We start from the raw sequence: 20,040 nt of genomic DNA, 5'->3' as shown, positions 1-20,040 counted from the left end.
GTGGTATTGGTTGAAGCTGTAATTCAAAGGACTGAAGAATGAGCAGAGAATGGGAATAGGGTGCAAGGAGGAGTGAAATCCTACGGGCCCACCGGGGATCCTCGGAGAGCTTGTGTCCGCAGTGCTTTTCCAAGCCTAAGATCAAGAGGCAAGGGCTGAGCCAGAACTGCTGGAGAGAGAAAAATTTGGAAAGGATGCTCAGGAAGTCCTGACAGGTGTTCGCTGAGAGATGAGTAAGAATATTCTTGAACAACGAAGAAAGGGCCTCAGTTGAGATCACTGGGGCACAGTTTGCAAGGAAACAAATTGACCTTAATTAACTTCCCCTGTGAGTCTAAGTAGCTCTGAAGAATAAAAAGAAGTGGACTGATCCTCTACACAAGGCTGCACATCGGCAAGGTTAATACTCTGAAGAACAAGGACAAGGAAGTCAACATTACATGTGCTGCTAAAATAGCTGGTCATGGGTTCTGGCAAGGGGAGGCCTAGAGACTCCAGGATCCTGCAGTGGATGGGAGACTAGAAGTGGCACATGACCAAGATGCTCTGTTCCAAAAGAGGGGAAAGGAGGATTGTAGGTGGTAAGAGAACAGAAGAGGAACATGGATGAGATCCATTCTTCCATGCCTATTAGTTGCAGTCCATTTTCAATTGCTGTGAAAAAAAAATGCATGTGCACACACACACACACACACACACACACACACACACACACCTGACACCAGGTAATTTATGAAAAAGAGAAGTTCATTAGGCTCACAGATCTGGAGGCTGGGAAGTCCAGCCTCTATGAAGGCTTTCTTGCTGCATTATCACATGGCAGAGGGAATTGCAGGGTAAGGCAGGGCAAGGTGTTAGTCTGGGTCTCTCTTCTTCTCCGTGTAAAGCCACTAATACCATCATGGGACCTACCCTCATGCCTTCATCTAATCCTAATTACCCCCCAAATACCATTAACATGAATTTAGGGATTAAGTTTCCAATACATGAATTCTAGGTGATGCCTCTGTATCCTGACAGTCCTGCACTGTAACCTTTCTTAGGAAAGGAGTTGGTTCTCATCCCCCATCCCGTCTTCCAACTCCCCTGCTGCTTTTTTTTCATTTATGGCAGCACCTGTTAAATAAGTGCTTTTAAAACTGGGAGTGAACCATTTCATGGGAACTGTTTTCTCATTAGGTTATCTCCCCATGAAACAAGTTTCTTGAGGGTGGGTCTGTGTCTTATCAAATGATGTATCAGGAAGGCCCAGAACAGCTCAAGGGGGTTTGCAGGGTCACATAGTTATTGAATGAACCATCGAATGAGACCTTTTTTTTTTTTTTTTTTTTTTTTGAGTTCTGATTTCCTCATCTAAAAATGAGAATCACAAAACCGACTCTATTCCCAAGCAGGGGTGAGGCATGCTTTAAAATGCTGGGGGATTTTTCTCTTAAAACTTGCCAAATCAACTCTTGAGCATACTCATTTAAATTCCTTAGTGGGCAGCTAAGAATTCTCCATGGCTAAAGTTGGCTTCAGTCATGGAAGGAAATGAGTCAAACAGATGGAATCATAAACACACAAACACCTTGGCTGTAGTAGACTCTGCAAATTTTTAATCTTAAGCTTCCCCATTTCTCCTTCTCCTACCCCTCATCCTCTGCCCCATGCAACAGTCACTTTCTAGACCAAACATCCGTGACAAATTCAAAGCAGTTGCTGGGGGTTTGGCTACCGCTTCACAGGTAGTTATAAACCATTCTGTGGTGTGAGTTGAGATTCCAGCTAACTACGATGGCATGAAGAGGCCAATTAAAGCCATCAAGAAGACTGTTGACATGAAACTGGGAATGCAAACACTGTCTTCCCTGCATACAGTGATTAGCAATTACAGCTGCTTGTTTTTGTCAGAACCATCTGGGGTTTGTCAGATGTTTGACAGGCAGCATAACCTGTCGCCAATCAAAAGAGAAAGGAAGGAGGAAGGGAGGAAGGAAGGGAGGAAGGGAGGGAGGGAGGGAGGGAGGGAATCAAAGAAGAAGAAATATCAAATATTATAAATAAGAAACCAGACATAGAAACTTTGTATCTATCCAACTTGGAAAAATATTTCACTTGTCTGTCTAAAATAACTGATCTGATTTTGGTCAAAGCCTTAGTTCCTCAGCTTGACTTAAAAGACCTGTTCTCTCTTCATTCTGAAAAACTCAACAGTGAGAGACTCAGGCAGCTCCAAGTAGGAAAAGAAGCCCCTAGGAAGGAAGGACAGAGTTAAGGAGAATCAAGTTGGAAGATGCAAGTGCTTTATACAGAAGGAAACTGAGCTGCTCCTCAGGCCCACCTAGTGTCCTTGATTACAGAGGCAATCTGGTGTATGAATACCCATGTTATATCACGAAATCATAGACTATATTTCCTAAAATATATATGTTCAAATCATATACCAAGTATAAATGCCTGATGAAGAAAATAATGGTATATGAGAAAGGGATAACAGGAAATACACAGAGGGATATGTTGATATAAAGCTAGGTTTTTCTTCTACCTTCATCAATTTATTAAGATGACTCTGCCCTATAAAATAAACTTTGGGGAACAGAATAATTCTGCCTGGAATCTGGTAGAGCTCCTGACATGTGGCATGTATTCCAAAGTGGTTTTGTGAGAGGAAGAGGAAGAGAGAAAGAGTAGGACACAGTACCTTGATGTACATTGTACGTTTCACACAGGAGTGAAGGACATGTTTGATGATTGGTACCCATGTTCTTGTTCTTGATATACTGATAAGTCCCAACTGTACAGGTCTTGAGCCAAGAATTATTTCTTTATTTGAGGAAAGAGGTATCTTTTATGGGTGTAATATTCTTTTGCAAGATTTATGCTAGCTCAAACATTTAAGATCCATGATATAAATCTGAATTTTAGCCAAGTCTTACAGGAAATTAAAATAACAAAATAGGGGTTTGGGATGTAGCTCCATGATAGACTGCCTGCTTAATATGTGTAAGGCCCTGGATTTGATCCTTAGTACCACCAAAAAAAAAAAAAAAATCACAAAAGTTCAGCATCCTCCATGAGCTGTGTGTGATGGGACAGGACCCAGGGAGGCAGGACTAAGGCTCCCCGTTCCTGGACTTGATGGTAGAACAAGCAGAAGCTTAACTAGAAGCACTCGGCACCACTGAGTTATTTTGGGAGCATTTGTTGTTCAAACCCTCTCTCTTTTTGCTCTCAACCTGCTATGTCCCCAAGTCACTTTCTAGGCACCAGCAAGGAGTGAGAAATGAAGAAGGAAGAGAAAAAAACAAAGGCCCCCACTCATAATGATACAAAATTGCCATTGATGATGATAGCAGACACTTATCTAGTATTTTTTTATTTGTGCCAGGCATTAATTCATTTAGTGCTTACAAATTCCTGACTGTTCCCATTTCACAGATGAGGAAGCCGAGCCTCGGAAAGATGAAAATGTTCCAAGAGTGGCATTGTCCGCCACACAAAAGCACAGAAGGGGACAAAGGGTGGGTGCTGGGTGGCTTTAAAATTCCATCCTATATACACAAATTATTCTTATTCTGTACTACCTTGTAACTAGGAGATTCTCCATGTGGCTTGGTTTTCATTTTTCCTAGCCCCAGGGTTTGACCCCAGGACCTAGCTCATGCTTGGCGAGCACTTCACTGTGACCTATATTCCCAGGGAGATTCCCCATTTGGGTACTGAGCTCCTAGCATGGTGCCTAGACTAGTAGATAAACTCAATAGGTGATTGTCATATGAAAGAGCGTTTCAGGTCAGTTCACAGTGGAACCTTCTAGAACAAACAAATTTGGTCCCTCAAAACACAAAATCCCAATTCAGTTGGCTTTTAAATCGCCTCTACTTTGCTTCAATGCAGCCTAGAAAGGAGTTTATGCCACTGAGAAAAAGACAGTCCCACAGAACTTCATGGTCATGCTAATTTAAAGATCTAAAAAAGCAAATGGGTCCCCCTAAGAACTAGATGTCTTACCTGTCCCCACACTATAAGGTGTCCTCAGCCTATCCGAAGTTCTGAGGGAGGAAAAGAAGAAGAGGCCCAGAGAGGAAATGAACCGAGACAACCTCACTTCACAGCCACCGGAAGGAAACCCCCACACACACGCCATCACATCCTACGTGTGCGGTTGCCCAGCAGAGAAAAGCTTAGAGCTGCCTGTAGAAGCCAGTTCTGGTGGCTGCAGCCAGAAAGAGAGAAGCCCAAGCATGCAGAGGGAATAGCTGTCACCTCCTGCCTGTCCGCCCAGCCCAGAGAGGGCAGGAAGGCCAGGAAGGCCAGGGGCTCGGGATCCATCGCAGAGGCGCGCCCTGGGGTGAGTGCTCAGCCCCTGGCTGGGGCCAGGGTGCAGCTTGCTCAGACTCTGACTTCCTGAGTTGATGACAGACACTCCTGACACCCTTCTCTGGGGCCAGGAGGGTTCAACATGCCCTGATTGAGGAAGAGGGACTCTAGTTCTTCTTTGAGTTGACCTGGAGGCGCTGGCTTGCATGCACCTTAGAACCCAGACAATTTTACTTTTTAAATCATCCGGGTAGACGCTTCCTGCTGTGCCAGTACCTGGCCCCTCCTCTCTTCCTGCTGTCCTCAGAGACCTTGGGTTGAGGAGCTAAGTTTTTGTTTTCTTCAACTATTTCGTACTTGGGAGTGTGGATTGGAGTCACTTCCATCCACCCTGTTTTCAGCCCCTTTGGGGATGGCTCTTGGGGGGCGAGGATTGGTGACTGAGAATGGGGCTGTATGGGGCCAGCTCCAGGGGTCACTAGCATCCTCTCTGAAGGCCTGGGGACCAGTGGTACTGTGCTCTACCACCACACAGGGCCACGCTCAGCGCTCCATCCTGACTTTCCTTTATATTTATTTATTCACTTAACACATCCATCCATTCATTCATTCAATTGCCTTTCTTCCAGACCTTTCTGGAAGATTTGAGGTAATGTTTTCCTCTCTCACCAAAATGACTGCAAAATGAAGAACACCTAAAGGAGGAGAGTCATTCTGGAAGGGTCCTAGTGCGGTTTCAGGCTACAGGGAGATGCCTGAGCAGTCCGCTCCCGTGCTGGCCAGGGGAGTGAGGATGGGTGCTCTGGTCTTTTCACTCCTGCCTGGGGAGCCCCTCTTTCCCCCCAGGAGTTGGTTTCCCACCCATGACTGAGTGTGAAGAGCAATTATCCTTGACCGAATTCTGGGACCCAGCCAAATGGTTCTCCTCCTCACAGCCATCTCCTTCCAAGCTTGGTTGTTTTCAAGGACAGACCCATTCTACTAAGAATGGGGACATGTGGAGCAATGGAAAGGGAAGGATATGAAATCAGTTTGGAATTAGAGCTCCGCCATTTCTCGTTAATGAGTTAATGTATTGACCAACGGCCTAGCGAGTGCTCACCTGTAGCAGCCACTTTGTGAGGCAGAACTATAGAAGAGGGAACAAGACTGGCCTTGGCCTATGCCCACAGGGTTTCAGTCTGAGGGAGAGGTAGACCACAGGGGAAAAAATTGCTTTCTTTTGCCCTTTTAGGTTCTTTGACCAACTGGTCTATGAATGAAATTGATATAAGACACGATCAGAGAAAACAACGTTAATTACCTGTGTACCTAAAAATATGAAACTCAAAAGGTGGCTAGAGCCTTGAGGCTTTTCAACATTCTGAGCTACAGAGGGGAAGAAGGAATCCGTGACTCTAGAGGCCGGCAGAGGCAACTTATGGGATGGTGCAGGAAAGGCCTGGTTATGAGTAGATGACCAGGAAAAGTGGGCTACAGGAAGGGTGAAGTCCTGAGGCAGATTGACGTGGTGCATTCTCCACTGACCTGGAACCTGTTGATTTAGTCATCCTTCTCCTTCTGGTGGGGGGGGGGGGGGAGAGAGAGAGAGAGAGAGAGAGAGAGAGAACGTGCACTTACAAGTGGAGACTCCTTTTACAGATGTAAACCCCCCCCCCGCCCCCCAGACAAGCAACTTTTAGAGCTTCTGTGTCTGTGGTTTTTCGAAACAATCAGCTCTACATAACCAATAAGTGACAGAGGTGTACTTTGGGGTGGCATGTTCTGGCTGCTTATGGGGTTGTCTGTCATGTTCTGAACACCATTGATAATTATATAATGTGACGAGGACCAGAACATGTGATGGGGATACCTGATCTTGTCTTGGAGTCCAGGAGGTTCCATAAGAAGGATAGAGATTAGAACCGAAAAAGGTGAACAGATGCGTAAGGCAAGGGCTAGTTCCAGGCACGGGGCACAGGCATACAGAGCTCTGAGGGGGGACATCATCTGGAAAAATTCAGCCAGTACAGCCAGGGTGGAGAGGAGAGTGACTGAAGGGGAAATGTCAGAGAGCGGTAATGTGCAGCTGGCATTAAGGCCGCTAGTGTTGTCATCCGGGAGCTGCTAGGTATGTTGTGAGCTGATCCCTTTTGCTATGGTGCGGAGGAAGGACCAAAGGGAACCATCTCTGAGGGAGAACACAAGAAGTTTGATGCAGCTCGTCAAGTGAGGTAGCCATGGGTGTACAGGATGAAGGTGACAGAAGCGGAGGTGGACGAACTCAAGGGTCATCTAGAAGGAAAGTGAACAGGACTTAGTGGTAAGGAACAGAGAATGTGGGGGAGTCAAAGGTGCTCCCCAGTTTCCCAAATGGAATGTCCAAAGAGTTGCCCATCAGAGACTGATAAAGCTGGTGATCAATTAATTCTGGATGAGTGATTTAGGGAGGGTCTGGTGGACATCCAAGGACAGATGTCAGCTGGAAGTTGACAGGTTGGTCTAGAGCTCCTAGTAGAGACCCGCAGACCTCTGGCATACTCATGGGAATTAAAGCCATGGGTACAGATGATAGGCTTTGATACAGAGTTCTCAAGTGAGAAAAAAGGGAGTGGTTTAGGGCTAAACTCAAAAAATGCTAACATTTGTAATAGAGGCAGAGGAGAATGAATTCCCCAAGAAGTCTAAGATGGCTCATCGAAAAGTTATACACAGAATTAACGTAGGATCCAGCAATTCCAGCCTGCCAGGTTTTGCACCTGCAGATTTAATATTTGAGGGAAAAACTGCATTCATGCTGAACATGTGCAGACTTTTTTCTTGTTCTTGTTTTCTAAACAATATAGTATAACAAATATTTACTTGGCGTTTGCGTTGGTGTTAGGTATTGTAAGTAATCTAGAGATGGCAAAGCATACAGGAGGATGTACACGGGTTCTATGCAAATTCTATGCCATTTTATATAAGGGACCTGAGCATCCACACATTTGGGTCCTCCATCCAATTCCTCATCGATATCAAGAGACAACTATATATCCAAAAGAATTGAAGAAAGGGACTCAATTAAGTATATACACCCTCATTTTCATAGCTGCACTGTTTATAATAGCCCCCAAATAAAAATGGCTTAAATGTCCATCAACAAATGAATGGATAAGCAAATAGCAAAATATCCATATAATGAAATATCACTCATCCATCAAAAGGAATAAAGTACTAAAACCTGCTATTACATGAACCTGGAAAACATATGTCATATGAAGATCTCATTTATATGAAATGCTCCAAAGAGGTAGATCAATAGAGACAGGATGCAGATTGGTGGTTACCAGGGGTAGGGGGCAGAGGAAATGGGGAGCAAAGGCTTAATGGGTATAGGTTTCTTTCTGGGGAGATAAAAATATTTCAGAGGTGGCGGTTGCATAACATAGTGAATGAATGAAATGTCATGCAATTGTTCTTTTTTTAATGGTTAACTTTATGTTGCGTGGATTTTCTCTAAGCATTTAAAACACAGGGGTAGGGGAAAAAAGCAGAAGATTAGGCAGGAGTCACCAGTGATGTAGAAGGGGACAGACTTCATGACTTGCCAAAATGACGGGCCTCCTGGTGCCTCTTCTTCTACATGTAAATAAGGGAAAAGAAGGGCTGGGTTGGGGGGGGGGGGTGCGGGGGTTCAAGTTGGTCTCACAGGCTTGGAGCTTCTATCGGAGAGGGGCTGTCTAGAAGCAATCTGTGCCCTGTGTCTGACCCTCAGCCTTACTGTGACTGTGCTGACTTTGAACAGCATGAATTTTTAACCCCTGACCTCAGGGTTTTCCCCAAGGCAGCTAGAGCCAACTGCAATCACCCAAAAGACCAGCAAAAATGCACCAGAATTAATTTCCCCACTTGTTCAGTCCTGAGTGGAGTAACAGTAAGCTGTGTGTCTTACCTTTGCCCAAAGTGTCACATGCATTGGGCTGCAGTGGCCTGTTATGGCTTCTTCCCTTCCTTCAACCTCCTGCCCGCCATTCTTGGGACTCTTTCTCTCTCTCTTTCTTTCTTTTTCTTCTTCTTATTCCTCTTCCTCCTCCTCCTCCTCCTCCTCCTCCTCCTCCTCCTCCTCTTCCTCTTTCTCTTCCTTCTCTTCTTCTTCAGATTGAACCCAGGGGTGCTTAACCACTGAACCACATCCTAGCCCTTTTTTATTTTTTTATTTTGAGACAGAGTCTTGTTAAGTTGCTTAGGGTCTCGCTAAGTTGCTGAGGCTGGCTTTGAACTTGTGATCCTGCTGCCTCTGTCTCCAGTTGCTGGGATTACAGGCATGCGCCACCACATCTGGCCGGAACTATTTCTTAAACTACAGCCCTTGAATCCTGAATCAGAATCCACTCCTGGAGGAACCCAACCTAAGACCACCTGCTCCACGATGCTGCGGGTACTCAAATACGGTCGTGTGTTGCTTAATGACAGGGATTGTTCTGAGAAGTGCATCATTAGGCAATTTCATGGTGTGCACATCACAGAGTGGGTTTACACAAACCTAGATGGTACAGCCTACTAAAGCCTGTTGCTCCGAGGGTTAAGCAGAATGATACAAGATTAAACCAAGCATGGGAGAAAATAAGGCAATCAAGAGATGCACCAGAGATGTGTGAGACTGTTGCTGGTGTCACACGGCAGATTGTTTAAACAGGAAACCGTTTTCTGTAAGGAGAAGCAGCATACTCTAAAATAATTATAAAAATTTAAGTAAATACACAAACCATTAACTTGGTCACTTATTAGCATTAGCAAATATCAGGTACTATACGTAATTGGATGTGCTGTGTTTTTGTCTGACTGGCAGTAGGTTTGTCCACATCTGAGAAATCTGCTGTGCTCTGATGTGGTGACAGCTAGCACATCACTAGGCAATAGGAAGTTTTCAGCTCCAATGTGATCTTATGGGACCCGCATTATAAATGCAGCCCATCACTGACTAAGACATTGATATGCAGCACCTCAATGTAGTTTAGTCCTCCACTCTCCAGTGATCAACTGCCCTTGACCTTAGACATCTGTGCATTGATATTCCTTGTAGCCATTCAAAGGTGTAGTGTGGGGGGATGAGGGATGGGGGGCTTCTACTCATCCCCTCTGACCTCAGCTTAGAGAAGCGCATAGCACTAGCTCAGCACTAGTTCCTTCAAGATGCCACCAGTCTCCCTAGGAGACCACAGTGGGTGAATAGCATTGTGCAGCAAATGACCTCTATTCCCCTGCTTAGCTGTCTCCCCCACAGCTCAGTGGATCAAACTTTCCAAAGTGTGGAGAACAAATAGGATAATATTACATGGTACAAGATGCATTGAGGAGGTGGGGTTGTGGCTCAGCAGTAGAGCGCTCACCCAGCATGAGGGAGGCCCTGGGTTTGATCCTCAGTACCACAAAAGAAAAATAAATAAAATAAAAATATATTTTTTTAAAAAAAATTGCATTGAGATGGCATTAGAGAGAAAACTTTGCCTTTTTCATTCTTTTGGACCTCTGACTCTGGTCAGATCTTCAAACACCTGGGTCTCCCGTGTCATTGTGCATACATGTACATCTATGCATGCATATATACACAATTTACATATAGTTGTGGTTTTTGTTCATTGTGTTGCCTGTTATTTACAGTTTGGGAACTGTAAATAAATGCATCCTCACTAAATGCATTCCTCCACGACTTGCTGTTTGGCTCCACGCTATGTTGTGAGGGCTGTCCACATGTTGAGGGGGAGGTACCAGTGAGGAGTTGGAGGTGGAGCTCTGTGGTGAGCACTTGCCTAGCTTGTGTGAGGCCCTGGGTTCCCTCCCTGGCACAGCAAGGGTAGGGGCGGGGAGTTGATGGTTTGTTCTCATGCTGTGTAGGGCTCTGTTGCATGAACATATGACAATGGATCTTGCTATCAAATAATAGTGTTAAGGCATTGTGAAGGACAAGGGCTCAGAGTTAGGATTTCAGGAGGGCACAATGGGCCTCAAATTTCTCCCTCTCTCTGGCACGAAAGATCAGCAGCAGAGATGTGAAGCTCAAGGTCAAGTTAGGAACAGTTTTGAACTGGGGGTTAGAGGGGAATGAATTAGTAACTCAAGAGCCAAATGGTGGGAGACATCACAGGAGGGATGGGGCCTTAAATAGGTGGGAAGGAGGAGATCAAAAGACTCCCTGAGATTCAAATGACTCTCCAAAAATAAAAAGAGATAGGCACTGTGCCTGGGCCAGCCCAGGAGGCAGGATGCAGGCTCTCACTTTCAGCAGCCAGTCCACTTCCTCTCCTCGTGAGCTCTGGAAGGATCTATATGAACACTCCATTTACAGAAGCACAGTTCATAGACAAGTGATTGGGCTCCACAAGTGTCAATCACTTGGCTTGACGCTAAAGAAAACATTTTCCACGCTGCCCCCTGTCAGCTTCCCATTGATGAATTTTCTACAGTCACCTTCTCCTTACAGTGCAGGGGACCGTTTTGCTACCACACAGTCCTCCAATGGTCACATCTGTTAACCATGCGTAACCTTTTAAGTAATTTCCATGACACTGAAAGTCCCCACCCACAGTGTCACTCGTACTGAGTGGAAATATTTAGAGGAAGTGAGACCATCAGCAGCTCAGTGTCACCATGGGAAATGAGAAGGCTGTTTCCCAGGTCACACCACCCTGACACGGCTTTAGCAAGTCAGATTCCCTGTCAGCGCCCGTTTATCAGCAGGCACTTTGCATCACAGAAGAAATGAAACACTGAGGGGTGCTGTGCTCTGTCCCTCCAGGGACATGGAGGAGTTGAAGCCATGACCTTAAGTCAGGGTGCCATTGGTCTGACTTTGGTAGCTGTGGGGGCTTGGGGGGTGTGAACTATTCTTTGTAGGTGACACATATTGACTGACCCATTGAGAATAAATAAATGAGGAGTAGCCTGTTAATCATGATTCTCCAGAAAAACAGACCCAATAGGATGTGTGTGTGTGTATTGACTAAGCCAGGGTAATGTCCTGATGTGTGTTGACTAAGCCAGGGTTATGTCCTGATAAACCCAACATATGTTGAAAATACCATTAAGTCAAAAATGCATTTGATTCTCTTAACCCGCTGACGTTGACCATCGTAGCTCAGCACGTAGAACACGGTGCAGTCGATTTAGTTTCCCCTTATGACCACATGGCTGATTGGAAACTGTGGCCATCCATGCCTGCCCAGCGTCTAAAGAGAGGATTGGACCACATATCCCTAGCTGGGAGAAAGAGACAAGTTTCAAATTTAAACTTTGTTCATTCTGCTGAATGTGTAATACTTTCACACTACTGTAAAGTTGAAAAGTCCTGAGTTACACCACTGTTAGTTAGGGACCATCTCATACATATGTGTGCGCGTGCTCATGTGTGTACAGAGAGAGAGTTTTATTTTATAGAATTGAATCACACAATATGGAGGCTGACAAGTCTCAAACCAGCAAGCTGGAGACCCAGGGAAGAGTGGATGTTGCATTTCAAGTCCAAAAGCCATTCACTGACAGAACGCCCTCTTGCTCAGAGAGGTCAGTATTGATTCTGTTAAGGTCTTGCACTGATTGGACAAGGCCCACCCACATTACAGAGCGTCATCTGCTTTGCTTGGAGTCCACTGATTTAGATGTTAAAATCATCTAAAAAAAAAAAAAGTATAATAAAACTGAATGTGGTGAGATATACCTGTAAATCCCAGCTACTCTGAAGGCTGAGGCAGTAGGATTATAAATTCAAGGCCAATCAGGCAAAGTTCATGAGAACCTGTCTCAAAATCAAAATATAAAAAGAGCTGGGGTACAGTGTGACCTGATGGTAGAGGGCTTGTGTAGCAAATAGGAGGCCTGGATTCAATCGCCAGCACTCTTACCACCCACTCCCCAAATTATAAAATAAAATAACTCCACGGCAATGATAGCCAGAATAATTTTTGACTAAACATTATTATCTAGGCCTATCTATCTTGGCCTAGACTAGTTGACACATAAAATTGACCATCATGGATTCTGTATCTCATTTCAGAAAATAATTTAGTAGTTATCTATCAATCCAACATTTGTTAAGGGTCCAGAATGGGTCAGGCCACATGCTAGGGGCTGGGGGCTTAGCATGAAGCCAATCAGACAAAGGCCCATCCTCACACACTCACACATGGAGGTGGAGGAGGGGGTCTGGGTAATTAAAATTTTTAATTAGAAATTTAAAGTGCATAGGTTTCATGCCTTCAAGAAGCTCTGCAAACACAACTCAGGTTAATCAAACCTAATTTTCCCTTCTACATATGGTATTGGGATTTGGTAACAGGAAGAAAGATTATGAGTTTGGGGACTTTATAGCCCACTCAGGAACCTCGGATCTAAATTATATGGTGACTATAAACACATTCTACAATTAGATTCAACGGGCTATCCATTATACAGCTTTTAAAAGCACATTTAATTCAGTTACAAGGGATGTGAGGCTGAACAAATTGCACACCATCACATTTACAGTAAAATGGCTAGGAACTTTGGTGCGTATTATTTCATTGACTTCGTGATTTCTTTATTTTTTTTATGGCAAGACACTTGAAAGAATGACTGCATTCAGGTGTTGCGATTTCAGAGGAGTCACCTGGGGGGGACTTAGAATCACTTGATGGCGTGTGTTTCTTGGTTCGCATCTTTGGGCCACCTTTTAATTTCCTTGTGTGTGTGGCTGTGTGGCTGCCGTCTGAAGGAAGGATGGGCATCAGAAACAAAGGCATACTTCACGTTGTTGAGAACTGAGAGTATGTTTTCTTCAAATGTACGTGTCTGCGCCAGCCTGCTGGGTGGTGGTGTTCATGGCCACCAGCACAGAAGTATAGCAAAAGAGCACCAGTCTTCTTCAGAATGTCTGAGTGTCACAAGCTACAGGTCATCATCTGCTATGACTTGGATAAGTGTCCCCCAAAGGCCCTCAGATTGGAGGCTTGGTCCCCAACCTGTGGTCTATTGGGAGTTGGTGGAGCCTGTAGGAGGCAGGGCCTTAAGAGAGGAAGTTAGGTCACTGAGACATGCCCTTAAAGGGATATGAGGACCCAGCACCTTTTTCTTCCTCTTCTGCTTCTGGGCCATGAATGAGCAGTTTTGCTCCACCACATGCTCCTGCCATGTTGGACTCCCTTGCAACAGCCCCAAAGCAACAGGGCCAAGTGATCATGAACTGGAACTTTCGACACCATAAACCCATATCAACCTTTCCTCCTTAAAAGTTGTTGATCTCAGGTATTTTGTCACAGAGACAGAAAGCAGACTAATACATCATCCAGTTTTTAGTAAGGATTGCAAAGAACCCCAGGATGCACTCTGCATGTTGGTGTGTTTCAGAAAGAGGAATTTACTGAACAAACATCGTTACAATTTATCTGTCACCTGTGGGCTCCAGCAGGCAGCACCCCTACTCTCAAGAATCCTACATTTGAGCTGAGGAGAGAGCACACATTTGCAAAACAAAAATCACATTTAAAAAGTATATTTAGCTGAATGTGGTGGTGGATGCCTATAATCCCAGCCACTCAGGAGGCTGAGGCAGGAGAATCACAAGTTCAAAGCTAGCCTCAATAACTTAATGAGGCTATAAGCAACCTAGTGAGACTCTGTCTTAAAATAAAAACTAAAAAAGACTGGGGATGTGGCTCAGTGGTTAAGCACCCCTGGGTTCAATCCTCAGTACCAAAATAATTAATTAATTAAAATAAAAATATAAAGTGTATCTAAGTATATGGCCAGGTGAAAGAAGTCAATCTGAAAAGTCTACCTATGGCATGACTCCAAATACATGACATTCTAGTAAAAGGCACAACTATGGTGACAGTAGAAGTGTCAGTGTTGTGCAGTAGTCAGGGTGGGAGGAGGATGGGCAGGTAGAACATGGGCCTCTTTGATGTTTTCCCAAGAGACCAAGAAAGTGCCTAATTGGGACTTGGACATCTACAGTCCCCTCTGGAAGGGCTGTCTAGAGACACCTGCAGGGCTCCCTCCCCTTCCTTATTCATCTCTGCAGCTACATGTCACCTTGCCTCCCTGTACCACGCCCGGGGCCCCACCTCGAACGCTCTGCCTGCCACCTGTGCTTAGCACCTGGCAAGGTAAAGAAACCCTTGTGTATTTCCTTGTACTCTGTTTCCTCACCTGGACGGTCAGCTCCCTGGATCTTGGGCTTTGCTAACTATCTGGCACCTGGGAGGCGCTCAGAAGCCATCCACTGAGTGTCAGAATGAGCAAGCGTGTGAACAGGTGGTAGGGACTAGAGCTTCGTGCAGGGGAAGAGGGGCTCCCTAGGACTGCTCAGGAGAGGACGGCTCAGGTGGCCTTGCCAGAGGAGGAGGGACCCAGGAAGGTACCAGGACATGGGGAGGGGGAAGGGTGACTTGAGCAGAGGTGTATGCACTTGGTCTTGGGAGAGGATCCTGTAGTCTAGATTGAAGGCTGTGGGAAGGCAGAGGAGGGAGCCATCCATGCAGCTCCCTGGAAAAGAGACCCAAAGCCTGTCACTGTCACTGTGAGAGGGAGAAGCCCACCCCTCCACCGCACACACCATTGGCAAAGATAGGCTCAGGAAAGCAAATTTGGATCTGTTCCAGAATCTGAATACCAGCCTGGTTGAAAAGTGGAGTTCTACTTGACAGAGGAGAGCAAAGAATGGTTTGGGCCTGAGCACTTTTCAAAGAAAACGCTGCAGACTGCTTGCTTCATCCAGAGGAAAGCTTCAGCAATGCTTCTGGGTAGTTTCTTACCCCGGCACGCCTCTGGTGCAGGGGCAGGCCTCCTGGTTTCTTGAGAGGACAATTTAGCAGGGAAAGTTATCTATTTCATTAACTGTGTTGGGTGGAGAAATGAGTCTCTATATACATAACCTAACATCCCAGCAACGATATTCCCCAAACACCCAGTTTGAGAAGTATGGGCCACTTCTATGTCAGATTTTCTCTTTGCTCAATCATTTTTTTCTTTGGCTATAGAGGAGTTGCTTAGTTCAACACTCTCTGAGTTCAACTTAATCTGAGTTTCTTTCTTTCAAGGCTTGTGAAAAGTAATTGTGCATGATGTTGAAAACATGAACACAATCCAAATGACCATCAGCACAATCCTAATAATTATTGCACTTGGGCAATCCACCCTGGAATACTATGCTACTATTAAAAAGTAATAAAGGGATCTATACACAGAGATAGGCAAAGATGTGTACCAAATCTAAAGCAAGAAAAAGACTACTTTTAACAAAATGATTACCTTTACGTATCTCCACATGAAGCAAAAGTCTAGTAAAATATAATACACCAACATATTTTAAAATGTTTCTCTTGGATTGGAATTATTAAGCAAGCCCATTTTTTTTTGGTAGAAAATGTCAGCTTCTCGATTTTTTCAAATGAATTTAAGCTGCTTTTGTGATTAAAAACAGGTTAAATCACGTTTCAATACGTACCTATATTGAGGTACGTTTGTGTGTGTGCATGCATGCATGTACATTTGTGTGCAAGTGAGAGTGTGTGATATTAGGATGCATTAAGGTAGTTGAAGCTTAAGCTGGGCACAGTAGCAAACACCCATAATCCCAGTAACTTGGGAGGCTGAGACAGGAGGATCACAAGTTTGAGGCCTCAGCAACTCAGCAAGGCTTTGTCTCAAAATAAAAAATAAAAAGGTCTGGAGACGTAGCTCAGTGGCAAAGTGACCCAGGATTCAATCGCTAGTACCTTCTCTGTCCAAACAAAAATAAATAATAGTCTCAGGTTAAAATCAGGCGTATCTCCAGGTGGTTTTGTTCAGGTTTATTTGATCATGTAGTTCATTTGTTCCTAAGTAATTGCCAAAAATAAACAGCAAAGTGAAAAAAGTTTCTAAGCCTTGTGAGAAGCAGTAACACAGAGAGCATCTAAGGAGATCCTTTCTTTGCTACATGGGAACAGGCTTGAAGCAATTAGCAAGTAACCTAAAGGGGAGATGTGATCTCTGGAATTCAGGTGATGGGCAGATCCCAGAGAGCCAGAGTAACTGGCTCTGAGCCAATTCCTGAGTCCACGTCCCACTCCTGCTATACCAGCCATATGCTCTGGAGCTAGTGACATCCGCATCTGCATCAAGGAGATGAGGAGATGCCCACCTCGCTGACTCAGCACACAGCAAGCACCTGCAGCTGGATCTGACACACTAAGGGCTGGGTTTCCTATTACCTAGCAGGAGGAAAGAAGCACAGGGAATATGGTTTCATAAATGGGAAAAGGCTAAAGAATAAGTAGGATTTCAGAAGAGAACACAAAAAACACAAAAACAAAACCAAATGCTTCTAGGATGAATGTGACCGTCCAGTTCAGTTCAGCTCGACCTCTATAAAGAAAGTCAAAATGACATTTTATTACCTAGGTGATAAACGGGAACAGATGGGTACAAGCATCACAATGAAATTGAAGAAGATGTTTTAAAGTAGCTTTTGTTTGGTGTCATGTAACCCAATCTGCATATCAGTCATTGGTCACCAAATATGTACTGAGTCCCTCCCACAAGCTGGGTGCTGCTGGGACCAAGATACATATAGCACCCACCGGCATGAGCTGTTCCCTAGTGGATTTCATGTCAGAAAACTATTGGGTTCATTTGTTTTATAGTTCATTTGTTTTATTGTTGACTTGCAAGGTACCCAAGAGCTGCGACAGTGTCCTCAATCTGACTCAGTAATAAATTGGGGTGGGGGGGACATGGTCGTACCCTTGTGACTTGGACAGTTCTTCATTTTCTATGCTAATGGAGATTTGCAGGAATGAAGTCGATAGATCCAATTATGCTTCTTTTATCTGTAAGTTCAACAAATCCTCCTTGCTCTCCTTTTAAGTTTAAACCCTTCCTCCATCTGTTTGGATCTCTGAGTATCCTTCATCCCCATCTCTTCCTCTCCGCTTGCAAAGGGTCATAAGGGACCAAGGGAGAAGGGGGAAGAAGAGCTGAGGGTCAGGCTGCCCATGACATGTTCTAAGCTGACTTTGGCAATTCAGCTGGTTGACCTTGGCAAACCTCTTGCCAGTCTCACCTGCTATAATAAATGTGATCGGGCTCCTGTGACTCTGAGGCTTTTGTTTACTACCTGGACCACACTGAAAAGCCCTTGTGAGCGCCCAGGCTCAGCCCTGTTACCTCCTGAGAGTTCAAACAGAAAGACCAAGACTCTCCTGGCACTGCAGGATTTCTCTGCAAGGGGAGTAGTACAGAAGGTGCTCGAACAGCTCACAGCCAAATTTAAGAAGTCAGAGTAATCAGTTGGTTCAAAGGCAGAGTCCTTCACTCTTGGAATCATGCATCCAAGGACTGAGCTGGGAGTCTGGTCTCTGCAGAAGAGTTAAAAATCAGACAGGAGCCATTATAAAAATTTCCACTGAAAAAATAGCTTCCTTCGAAGAGGAGCCGAGAGATTTGCTAATTGCAGCTTACTCTAAATCTAATAACAGTCTGTAGCATGTACAAAAAAAAAAAAAAAAAAAAAAGCACAAGAGGTTCTAATGATGGTTGTAGGTGGGGGAGCTCCTAACAGACAGATCTGAAAGATGTGAATCCAGCCGTCACCAGGGGCCCTTTAAGATGGCAATCTGTTTAGGAGCCAACCATGTGCGTCCAGAGATCTGTCAAACGTCCCTTCTCCAAGATTCTGACCCACAGCAGAGATGGTTAAAACACACTCAGGCTGTGGTGTTTTTCAGAAGTTCAGCCATATAATAACTTTAACAGGCACATCACACTATGCTGCCCAAAGTTCAAACATTTCCTTGATGTAGGATGATCACAATAGAAAGGAATGTTCTTCTTATCCGGCCATCGGTGAGGTTTTGTCTTCCTTAATCCCAGAAACTAAATCACTGGCTACTTTGGAGACTTTGACCTAAATCTTAATTGATGTCCACTGTCTGTTTGGACCACTGTGTGTGAGTTCAGCCAGACAAGCCCAGGAGGAGGGGTGAGCTTGGCTTTCATCTTAAGCAATCACATAGTGAGTTTAGGGCCGTACTCCTTCTGCCTATAATTTAGATTTAGAAGGCTCTCCTGATTCGGTTGCCCTCCTCACTTAATGTTTGATACAGTGAAAACTAGGTACTTCTTCGATGTTTGATTTTTCTCTTCAATCCTTGTGCTAATAAACATGGGATCAAAATTTTAATAGCCAGCATTTAGATATGAATTTACAATTCACTTGGTACCATAAGCCACACCCTCTTATTTAATTTTCCCAAGGGTCCTGGAGAGGTCTTTTGTTGTTGTTGTTGTTGTTGTTGTTCGTAGATATGCATGAAAGTAAAGTGTAGCTTGACGTATTATACATACACGGAGAATAACTTCTTCTAATTCGGATCCCTTCTGAGGTTGTACATGTTGTAGAGTTTCACTAGTCATGTATTCATACATATGAACATGGAAAAGTTATGTCTGATTCATTCTATTGTCTTTCCCATTCCCATCCCCCTCCCTTCCCTTCATTCTCTTTTGATCCAATGGACTTCTATTCTTTCCCTTCCCACGCTCCCTTGGTGTGGATTAGCATCCACAGATCAGAGAGAACATTTGGCCTTTGGTTTTGGGGGACTGGCTTAGAGAGTTTGTATTATACGCCCCACTCTGCAACTCAAGACACTGAGGCGACTAGAGAGGATGATGAGGGGATTTAGCTAAGACTGGGCAACTGATCAGTTGGGACCCAAGCTCAGGTCTCCTGCTAGAGCCATTTGCTTAAAGGATGTCACCCAATCCTGGGGAGCTCCTTGCTGTAGATCCTTGCAGCTTTCAGGTCTGGTACGAAGACACCAGTTTTTCTCGGTCTAAAATCTTTTATTTCAAGACGAGGTTTTCCTGTTATTTTACCTCTCACACACAGAGGGCCATCCCATGGAAAAATTGATCATACAAGTAATCCTTTGATACCACTATTTATTCATCCTAAATATTCCACATCCCTTTTCTTTTCTTTCCTTTTTTCCCCCTAAGTACTTGTTATGACCAAGTCCCCTTTTCAAGTCCCTAATATCCACAGGCTCCCTCCAATTTTACTTTATCAAAACTGGGCTTACCAGGAAAGATTCAATCTCACTGATGTATTGGTGTAGCTGCCTGCCACCCCACTCCCGCTATGTGCTTTTTAATAAGGAGATTGGCTTCTCTAGTGAAGAAAAATTTTAAGGAACAGATGCAGAAGAGGAAGTTTTAAATTAGGGTCGCCTTTTTTATTTTACCCCCCAAGCCCCACCCAATTCTACCGCAAGATGCACTGTGCTTTCGCCAGCTCGCCTGTAGCTGGGACATCTTGATCTACCAAGTTATGAGAGACCACCGACAGGCATTCAGCAGGAAGAGCTGTTTTTCTTTGAAAGCAATGCAAGAATAGGTCTAGGGAATGCTGGGCTCATTTGGTTTCCTCAGTGGAAAGAAACAGGGTGTTTCTGCATTAATTAGAAAGTTTGAGAGGTAGGAAGAGATGAAGGTGATGGAGAAATAAGTAATTGCTGCAAATAGAACGTTGACTATTTATTCTAAAGTGCCCCCAGTTGGGGGATGGGTGGTACACAATGTGGCCACTGTAATGAGGGGGCTCCCCAGAAGCCAGTCATATCTCCTACCTCTGTCCCTGTCAGTTCTTCTAAACACCCAGCCTACTGTATGCACTTTATCACTATCACCTACTGCACCTAGTCTTTCCTCACAGCTGGAGACCAGGAGACCACATAAGGGGCAATGATACAAGGATTC

The 20,040-nt window shown here is 44.6% G+C and overlaps 1 protein-coding gene across 1 annotated transcript in view; it reads left to right on the top strand.

The window, feature by feature from the left end:
• Positions 1-4,280: 4,280 nt before the first annotated feature.
• The window catches only part of Nedd9 (neural precursor cell expressed, developmentally down-regulated 9), a 173,089-nt gene continuing 157,329 nt past the window's right edge, over positions 4,281-20,040 (top strand). Inside the window, exon 1 of the mRNA XM_076859191.1 lies at positions 4,281-4,333. The gene's annotated coding sequence lies outside the window, so the exon portion shown is untranslated. The remainder of the gene's footprint in view (positions 4,334-20,040) is intronic.

This window comes from Callospermophilus lateralis, chromosome 6 (assembly GCF_048772815.1).
Source record: "Callospermophilus lateralis isolate mCalLat2 chromosome 6, mCalLat2.hap1, whole genome shotgun sequence".
Lineage (NCBI taxonomy): Eukaryota > Metazoa > Chordata > Mammalia > Rodentia > Sciuridae > Callospermophilus > Callospermophilus lateralis.
The sequence above is the reverse complement of the archived record's forward strand: the minus strand, read 5'-3'. Positions and strand labels throughout refer to the sequence as shown.